Source organism: Uloborus diversus, unplaced genomic scaffold (genome assembly GCF_026930045.1).
Source record: "Uloborus diversus isolate 005 unplaced genomic scaffold, Udiv.v.3.1 scaffold_235, whole genome shotgun sequence".
NCBI classification, from domain to species: Eukaryota; Metazoa; Arthropoda; class Arachnida; order Araneae; family Uloboridae; genus Uloborus; species Uloborus diversus.
Genome location: NW_026558390.1, coordinates 174527 through 184714, shown reverse-complemented (window position 1 = coordinate 184714; position 10188 = coordinate 174527). Strand labels below are relative to the sequence as shown.

At 32.4% G+C, this 10188-nt stretch overlaps 1 long non-coding RNA gene across 1 annotated transcript; it reads left to right on the top strand.

Annotated features, from left to right (window-relative positions):
- The first annotated feature begins 318 nt into the window (after positions 1–318).
- Positions 319–9632, top strand: LOC129233185 (uncharacterized). Its single transcript, XR_008581433.1, has 3 exons — positions 319–390; positions 3257–3348; positions 9533–9632. It is a non-coding gene; the product is annotated as an uncharacterized LOC129233185 (long non-coding RNA).
- The last annotated feature ends 556 nt before the right edge of the window (positions 9633–10188 follow it).

Genomic DNA, 10188 nt, shown 5'->3' with positions numbered 1-10188 from the left:
GTTGACCGTAAAATTACGGGGCAGTCGTCCAGTCCCTTAATTTGTGCAGAATACGGTCATTCCCCGTAATATGCTAGCTGATAAAGATCACGTGTCGTTGTCACGTGTTTCTACGCAAAGAAGCGGGAAGGAGAAAAATCAAGATGGATGGCCTGTGTTGAACGAATGTTGTCTTCCAACTAGAGTCCCTTCCAACAACTTAACCTTTTAAATATGTAATGTATGATATAAGTCCCACAATATCTGGACCAAATATACGTATTGGAGAGTAGGGACTCTGACATACAGGCTCTCATCTAAGTATTGCGCCTAGGCATCGAAAGAAAGATGTTGTCTTCGTGCTTCGTCGCCGTCGCCATGTGATTCCAATGTCTGGATTCAAAATATTAAGTAAGTGGTTTTTTTTCTATACTATTGTTTAAGTGTAATTTTAATCCACTGTTCTTTTTTTATTAGCTATTTTGATAACAATAATTTGTGAGCATTGATTGATGGCGAGTACCGAAGCTTCGCTGTAACGTTGAAATTTAGAATTGATACTGATTGTATCAAGACGTACTTCAAGACGTACTGCATGCAAACGTGATGCAATATAAACGCACAAATGAATATCATATTATGCTCCATGTGTTTTAATTTCCTTAGTTTCATTCAAAAATTTCTGCAGTATTTTTCTAAATTAATGTAATTAATTAAAGATGTTGTGCATGAGGACAAAATGAATTATTTACTAATTCTCTGCATGCTTTATATTCCTGGTTTTAAATAACCATGATCCATGACTAATAGGAATTGGTTACATTTTTTAGATTGTTTTTAATGAACTCAAATGTTACATTTAAACCAATGAAATAAAACATAGGTACGTAGTTGAAAATAAATTGCTTTAGGCTACCTATTAACGACAGATTCGTTTTTAGTACAAAATATAAATAATGACATCATTGTTTTCATTAGTTTCACAGCTATAAATGTTTAAAACATGTTTCATACATTTTTTTTTATAGCTAAATCTTTAAACAGTTATTCATACAATTATTATAAACCAAAAATAATGTGATGTAACATGTATTTCTTATCAACTTTCAACACTTAATTAATTACTGAATTGTTTCTAGTTCAATGTGCCTAAACTTATAAATTAAATGTAAATTTCTATAATAATACTATGTTTTACTATAACTTACAACTATTCATAACTTAAAATATAATATTTTGTATAATAATTACTGTAAGGAGAATGTTCACATCATTAACTGCTGTATTGTCTGAATCGCAGCTCTCTATGAAATTGAAGCAGTTTTCAATTTGCTCAATCTGAGCGGACGAGAAGCCATGTCTTTCTAGTAGGAAATTTAGGCTGTGTTTGCATAGGTGTGTATAGGTTTTTTTGGGGGGGAGGGGGGAGGAGGTGATTAAAGTGGTGAGATTGTGCTATTGAAATTTACTGTGGGTATGCCTTTTTTAGAGAGTCGTTCATGTGACTTATAAAATCAAATAACTTTTTATTGGGGGTTGCATAGCCAGGATTTCATTTCTTTAAGGGTCTAATATACAGAATACAGAGTGGTTCAAACGGGGTGACCCCCCTCCCCCATCGTATATTCAGTGTTATGTTCGTTACGCAGTCACTTTACAGTCTTGCAAGTAGTAAAAATCGGCAGAGCACCATCTATGTCGTAACACAGTGGAATTCTGCTCCATGTTATTGCAGATGTTTTGCTGGGTTCGGAGCAGAATTTTAAACGCAATGTTCTAAACGCCCAAATTAAGTGGAATATGGTGCAGAATTCAGCTGTGTTGCAACATGGATCTTGCTCAACTGAAGCTCTTAAGACTTCAAAGTAACTGTTAAGCCCAGCTCGATAAATTTTTGCCCCCTTGCAAAAACTCAGTGGGTCCTCTCCTAGACCAGCAGTGTATATTGTTTACGTAAATAAGTCTCAGTACTAGTTTTTTTTTTCTTTTTTTTCCCTCAATTTCTTGGGCCGTGGATCTCTTAAGGATGTGTCCTCCCCCCCCCCGAACTGTAGGTACTCAGATCGGAGCCTGAACTTTACAGCAAACATTCAACCATAGTAAAATTAAAAACGGGTTACTCCCGCTTTCGGACCACTCTGTGTATTATACAGTGAAGCACAGTTTATAAGTTTCTCTTGTATACGTTTTTATCATTTATACATTTTTAAAATTAGTCACTGCTGAGTTCAATACATAATAACGAATACCTATTATACTTTTTTCATTTAATAGGCTTGTTTCATGCAGTACTTTCAAAAACGTTTAAATCGTGCTTACTTCAAGTTTTCTTATATACGACTAATGAAATTATATGCGAAACACAAATATTTTTATTTTTGAATTTTCTTGGTCATTTCAATTTGGGTCTAGTTCCTTGAACGCTCCCCCTGGTTGTACTGCTGTTTTTTGAAGTGTTTCCTTCAAATAGTGTTATAATCGAATGTTTGTTGTCAAAGGCGCGTTTCATGTCATTCTTTTGAATGATTTGGTTCTGGTATGAATGTTTTTGACTGGAATGTGTTTTAATCATAATGGTAGGTTTATAGGAGTCATGGTTGCAGGTCCTTGAAGTGGGGGAGGGGCAGTGGTGGATCCACAGAGGGAGCAATTGGGGTGATCCCCCCCCCCCCGAATTCACAAACCTGAATTTACCTTTGCAAATTTAAATTTGTAAATTCGAAAAATTTCCGGAAAAGGTCTCCAAACCTCCCCCCCTCCCCCCCAAACTCATCACAAAAAATCGCCAACTGTATTTTTACGACTTTAGTTCCAAAACTTTTTTCAGGGGAGAGTCCTCAACCCCCTGTCTCCAATATCATCAAAGATCGCCAAAATTTTTGAATTTTTCGATCTTCAATTTCGAAAAACTACCCGAAATCGAAAACGTTTTCGAAAATGTCGTTCATTCAAACTTTACGGGGTTCTTGAATCAGAAAGGAATGGGCCCTTACTGTTGATCCTTCTATTCTGCTTTTGAATTTATGCTTTGTCTTATGTGTGTACGGTTATAAAACTATTTCAACGGTGTAGTTATTTAGTAGTACTTAATACATTCTAAACTACTGGGCTTATACATTTTTCGTTTTAGTTTTTTTGGTTTTTACGCAGTCGGGTTTTTTGTTTTTATTTAATAATTTTTTATTTAATCTGGATTTTTTTTATATAAATGATGCATAATCATACCTACCATTTTTTATTTTGTTCCATATACTTAGTTGAATTTTCATTCACCCAGACAATCCTTGCTTTAAAGTTTGATCCAGTTTGCACAATTGGATGAAAAATAACTTCTGGATCAAGAAGTGTTTCATCGGAATTTATTTAGAGGTATGTATTGATATTTTATTTTAAGAAATGTTTTTCTAAACTCTATTGAGCGACGATCAGTTTCTTTGCTCTTAAACTAACGATTTTAATTTTTCTACTTGTTACTTGTATTCAGTGCTTTTATTTCTGGTCGCTGTTGTATTTAAATGTTATCGATATGAAATAATAAAATTTTATAATAAATTTAAAAGAATATAAAATGTTCAGTATAATTGTGCCACAGAGTGATGTCCGATGAACTGGACACGAAAACAGAACTTTTCATTTTGTAATCTTAGGTAGTCTATTTGTATTGTATAGGTATGAGAACACGTCCTATTTGTATTGTATTGTATAGGCAGGGCGCCCATATGCAAAGTTGCAGGGGGGGGGGGCTCAAATATTTTCCCTGTGGTTTAGCTATATGTTTTCCCCATGGAAACTGATTTCAGGACAGATTAGAGTCATTAAAATTTGACATTTTTAATAACTTATTCATTAATGGCTGGAGAAGAAATGTTTTTACATTTTTGCAAGGAAAAAAGTACTAAAAGCAAGGAAATTCTAATTTCAAGGGGGGGCTCTAGCCCCCCTTCACCCCTATATGGGCCCCCTTGCCTTATACGTATATAAACTACTGCATTTCGGATTGGTAACATGTGCTACAACCAAGGATACTTGGGCAGCTTTCAACAGTTAAAATCTCAACCCTGGCTGTCCCACTGCATACCCATCCATGCTCGTCATTGGAGGGGGGGGGGATTTCCCCCCTCCCTTTCTTCCAAGAAAAAAAGATGAGCATGACTAGGGTATGCATGGGCGCTGCCAGGTAGGAGGTTTTAGGGGCTCAATTCCTCCCAGAATCCTTGGTTTTAACCCCATTGCCGATCCTAATGCCTAACGCATTCACAGTAGTTAAAATGCCGGGCCTGATCCTACTTACGACAAAAGAAGTGCATTAGCCATCTTTTGTGGTACAGCTTATAAATGATGAAAAGGTTGATATCAGGGGGTTAGATACTGCTATTTTTGGGCTGGTCATGCTGAAGAATATTTTTAAGGTGCATAAAAAATTCTGAAAATACTTGGGTGTCAATTAAAGCAATAACTTATCCAGAAATAAAGCACCTTGTGGGACATAAACAATACTAATTAATTTTAAAAGCAATGAAAGGAAGTTGTATTCCAGATTTTTACTTTAAAAAATATTAAGTGAATTTAAATAAAAAAAAATACCCCAATTGTTTGCAGGTTATTCATTACGTATATTTGAGCACAAAGTGATTGGATAATAATGTCGGCAGATAATTATGACCCTCACCTTGTATCCATCGTTGCATGTAAGATGCACAGATTTCCATATTTATTTTGAAAATACAGTCAAACCTTATTAAAACTAACTCCAAGGGACCTTTATAATCTATTGGCCTTCACCTTAGTTTATCTTAGCAGAAATTCATTTTAAGCGTGTTCAAAATAGTATGATATGTTTGATATTTTGTTTTCCAATTGCGATGTTTGCAATCTAAGAATTATATTAATCATATCAGTAACACTCATTTACTATTGAAAAGAACCAAAAGTAGACTGCTAATAAAATTTACTGTAAGGGTGTCTTTTTTAGGAATGTCCTTCTTTGAGGCACCGTCTTTTAGGGGATGAGCCTCCACTATTATGGAACAGATACCTTTGTGTTTTTTAAATGATTGTTTCTTTAGTGTTTTAATTAAATAGTGTTATAAAAGAATGTTTGTTGTCGAGAGTTTGGTTATTGATTTCTTTTGGATGATTTGATAGTTCAATTATGTTTTTGAGCGAATATTTTATTAGAATTCTAGTCAAATATTTGACTGAAGACTGAATATTTGGCTAAAAAATGTAATTTTTGTATTTTTATTTTATGGCAATTTAGAATTGAGGATGCTTATCTATTTTCTGTAGATTAATTATTTTGTTTTAAGCATTACATAATATTTTGAATGGTAAAACTTCCGAAATCAAAATGCTGCAAAATTTAATTTCTGAGTGTTTTCTTCGCACGTTATAAATTGCCTTTTTTAATCATTTGTGAGACGAGAAACGTTTCACAAATTGATTTTTTCTGCTTAGTGTTTCATACCTAAGAAGTCCAGTGGCACTTTGTGCCTCCTCATTGCAGATTTGAGTTTAATTCCCCGTTGGGCGCAGTTGATTCGACCTTTCATCCCATAAGTGGGTCAATAAAATGAGTACCAAGCATGCTTGGAAACTAAACACTGGAGGTTCCACGTTCGGCTGACCACCTTACTAGAACACCTGCCTTTGCACCCCACAGCCCTCTGTCATGAAGATTGATATGGGCACGGTGGGATTGCCTCTAATTTTGCGCCACTGAGTTTAGTTTCATACTTATGACTTATAAGCGGTAAAAAAAAAATGTTTATGTGGCGTAAGATATAAAAGAAAGTGAAAAGCTACGAAACTTAAATGTAACATCTGAATGTTTTCTCTTGCACTAAAATCACCTTAAATGAGTCATTCTTCAAAAAGTAACTTTTCTGTCACATGCCTTTTACAGTAAAAAATTTTAGGAACAATTCATTTAACAATGAATTTTAATTTCATCAAAAATATATCGATTTAAACCTGCCACCAATTTTTGAATAATAAGTTTTATTTTAGTTTATTTTTGGTTCACAACGTGTGAATTTCATTTCCGTGGCATGTCACACACCTTGTGTGGCTGTTTATGTTGCTTAATAACTTAATTAAAAGTATATACTTATTTATTAATTATTCCTTTCACAAGTGCCTCAAATGATAATTGTTTAAGTATATTTAACTTTTTAATATTGTGGTTTAGTTCATTTTAGTAGTATTTTACATGTATTTGAAACTACTAATTAAACTATACTTTAATTAAGAGAACTTAATATTATATTCCCACTAATCATTAAAATAGCTGACTGATTGCACAATTAACAAAACTACTACTTTGATGTTAAATTGGCCTCAATTTTTAAATACTAAAAGTTTTTTTTCTTTTTTTAAAAAAAATTTCTACGAACAAGGGATTATTTTACTTTTTATTTATGTGTAAAATAATTAAAACTTAGCTGGGCCATTGTTTATGGTTACTTCTAGTAGGTAACACTTTCATGTAAGAACGGGAAAAAAAAGGAAACAAAAGGTTTCGAGATTGAAAAATATTTGCATTCAAAAGTTACGTTTTCTGAAGAATTACTCAAATGTGATAATATTAGTAAATAACAGGTTGGAAGTTTGTACTAGAGTACTATACATTCATTGTATAAAAAATTGTTTGCCTACTAATTGTCAACTATTTATGTTATTTACTATTCAATTGCTGACTAAATATTAAGGTATTCAGCCAAACCAAGTATTCGGTTTTGTGTGCCAAATAGTCATCAGTATACCAAAAATCAACTGCATACTCAATGTATCCCTAATTTAAACGATGAGCTTTTTCAAAGTTGGTGAGTATGCATGTTAAAACCCAGTGTGCATGTGTGGTTGAAAACATTGTCCTACTATTGATTGCAGTAATTTAGTGTAGTTTAGTACTTAGGATGATTACTGAGTACTCGACCCAAGTTCTTGCTACTGGGTCAAGTACCGAATATAGATCTTTTTTTTAACGATCAACTGACATACACAAGGGAAAATTTTCACTTATTGGAACATCTATATGGATCTTGAGCATGAAATAAGTTTTCAGTTAAAAAGGAAATCCAAAAAGATTTAAAGTTTAAAATTTAAAACTAGTTTTTTCTGAATGTATGGAGGAAAAAATTGAAATTGATTTTAAAAACTTAATTTTTCCATGACAGTTCTTTCAAGCATTAAAAATTGGTTAGTCATACATTGGTTAGCTTCTTTGTACTTAAAAAATTTTTGACCAATAAATTTGCTCTCTCTTATTTTGGGGTAAAGGAGTTGAAGATTCCCGGAGTTTCTTTTTCCTTCCAACAATGCAACATGTTTTCTGTCTTTACTTTTCTTTTCGAACTTGGAAAAAAAATACAAATATTAAACCAGTACAAATGCATCCTTTAGGACTGGACTCGGACTCTGATATTATTCCCATAGCGAACAAAAGTGGTTTTATTCAAATATGTTTTATGTTTTTATTTATAAAATTGGTTTAAAAGTTTTATTTATGTATGGGAAAATGAATGAAAATTTATCTAATAAAATAGTTTATTTTTATTTATCCCTTGTGGCCCCCCTTAGCCCCTCTATTAGAAAATCTGCTACCATGCTTATGTATGGGGTCCAAAGGCTTAGATGCTTATGCTCTGAAAAAAGGTGTTTTCAATATCTGTTTATCATACTGTAGATGCTCGTCAGGAAATAGCCCAGTATTGGCACTAAAAATGCCAAAACGTTTTTTCCCTGAAATTTCCCCTTATACTTGTACTACAGTTGCAGGTTTCCCCCGAGATCTTTGCAAGACTCCAAAGTGCTTTATGTTTAATTATATCTCTTAATGATCATCATTATTGTTTATGTTTTCAATTGATTTTCTTTCTTTTTTTGAAATTGATGTTCACTAAATATTCATAACCTCATTTTGTTTTCTTTTCAAAACAGACCACATATTTTGAATTGATGTCGGAAAAATGCTTTTCTTTGTCATTCGTTTGATTTGATGAAACAAATTTTTCGATATTTACATGTTTACCAGCATGCATTAAGCTTAAGATTTATACATTTTAGCAGTTACGATGTCTTTTGATCTAGCCTTAATTTTTTGTTTAATTTTATTATAGCTTATATTTCTATGTATGCATGTGCTTTTTCCTAGGATTCCTGGAAATTATGTAAAAATCCTTTGAACATCATATTAGGGAGGAAAACCTTATGAAACCAGGGAAAGGGGTTAAAAAAAATAGGGTGCTTTAAAATGCTTTATTTTGATTTTCACTATTTAGTAGAGACGTACCGAGTACTCGGTAACTACTCCGTACTCGGCCAAATTCTGATCAGATACTCGGCCAATACCGAGTAGTTGCAAAAAATTGAATATTGTCCAAGACAGATACTAAAATTTATAAAAAAAAGAGCAAGCATTATATTCTGCAATTATTTACAATTAAAATTTATAAGTCAAATTTAAATTTTGAGAATAATGAAGTTTGTAATGCTTCAATGGAATAAATCTTTATTTTAATGTCCCCAAAGTTAATAAAACTTATTTATTAAAAATTACGCAAGAAATGTAAGTATAGAAAATATGGAATTTTTATATTAAAAATGGATTTTTGCTACAAACAAAAATTAGTTATAAAAAATGAAAAAATACCTTTGCTTAAAAAATAAAACAACCTTAAAAGTACAGTGCATGAACTCTGCAGACACGTGTTTTGGCATTACAAGGAATTCCTTTTTCAATGCACAAAATGGGGGCTCGTAGATTTAAAGGCATCCGACAAAAGTCGTATTTTTTTGTTGAATGTCTTTACATTCTTTAGCTCACATGTTATGCACTGAAAAAGACGTTCCTTGTAACGGGGGGGGGGGGGCAGAAACACGCGTCTGGAGTATTCCTGCACATTTGTTTTATCTGCTTTTAAAAATTATTTCTGTTTGGCAGATTAGAACTCTAATTGATTGGTATACAGTGAAACCCTTCCTGACGGACACCCCTCTTATGCGGACAATTTTTAATTCCCCAGTTAAAATGCAAATAACATTACTAAACCCCTGTCCTGCGGACACCTCTCTGTTGTGGACAAAAAAAAAATTGTCCTGTTAGTGTCCGCATTAGAGGGATTTCACTGTAATTTGTTTTAATTCCAACTTGATTAATCATACCTTTTATTTATTTATTTTTAATTTAAAAAATTATTTTTTTGTAAAATTTTTGACACAAACAAAATTGTATATATATATATAATGCGTGATTAAATTTCAGCAGGAATTTAGTTTTAAAAACTATTATATGGACAAGGAGGTTTATACTACTATTCCAATAAGTTCAAAATTCATCACATGTGTGTCAGTGGTTCTTCTTAAAACATAATTGGTACTTGAAACTCTGCCGAGTACTCGGTAACTCGGTACTCGGCCGAGTAATAAAAGGCCGAGTACTCGGCCAAAGTGCTACTCGGTACGTCTCTACTATTTAGTGAGAATGCTGCTCTGCTTTAAATGTGTGAAAAATAAATCATTCTTAATTTTCCTTATGGTGATTTCTTTTTAGGGCAATATTTTGGATAAGTTACTGAACTAAAGGATCCAAAAGGAATAAAGATTTGGAAAAAGTGATTCAACCAAGTTTTGAAAAATTTGACCATAATTTCTCTTCTGAAAAAGTTTATTTGTAATTATGTTGTTATTTAACTTGTAATTAGTGTAAAATAAACCTTTTAGATGTTTTAAACTCTTTGTTTTCATTGTTGACACTTCTGGATATTGTCTCTTCTTATTTCTTATGTAGACATGCTCACATATTTTTTTGGTAATAATTTTTGAGCTAAAATTCTTTCTCTCGATAAAATTGTTTTCGAGATGCTTACCTTTAATGGATACTTATGGTGTTTAAAAATTAATTTGTCCACAAGTTTATGCTAGCTAGTAAAAAATGCAGTCTATTTTTGAAGTCGACTGCACAAGTTTTTAATTTATGTATAATTTAATTAATTTATAACTTTTTAAATATGAAGTATAAATATGTTTTTTAATAATTTATATAACTTTTTTGAATGTTCTATGTTCTTTGAATGAACGAGGTTAGCGAACAAGTAAAGGCAATGGACGAACCATTAAAAAAACACTAGTTGCCAATATTGGTAACATGTGTTTTAGCGATGAAACAAATTGTGTATGTAAGCATTTTACATAAAATATTAAGTGTTG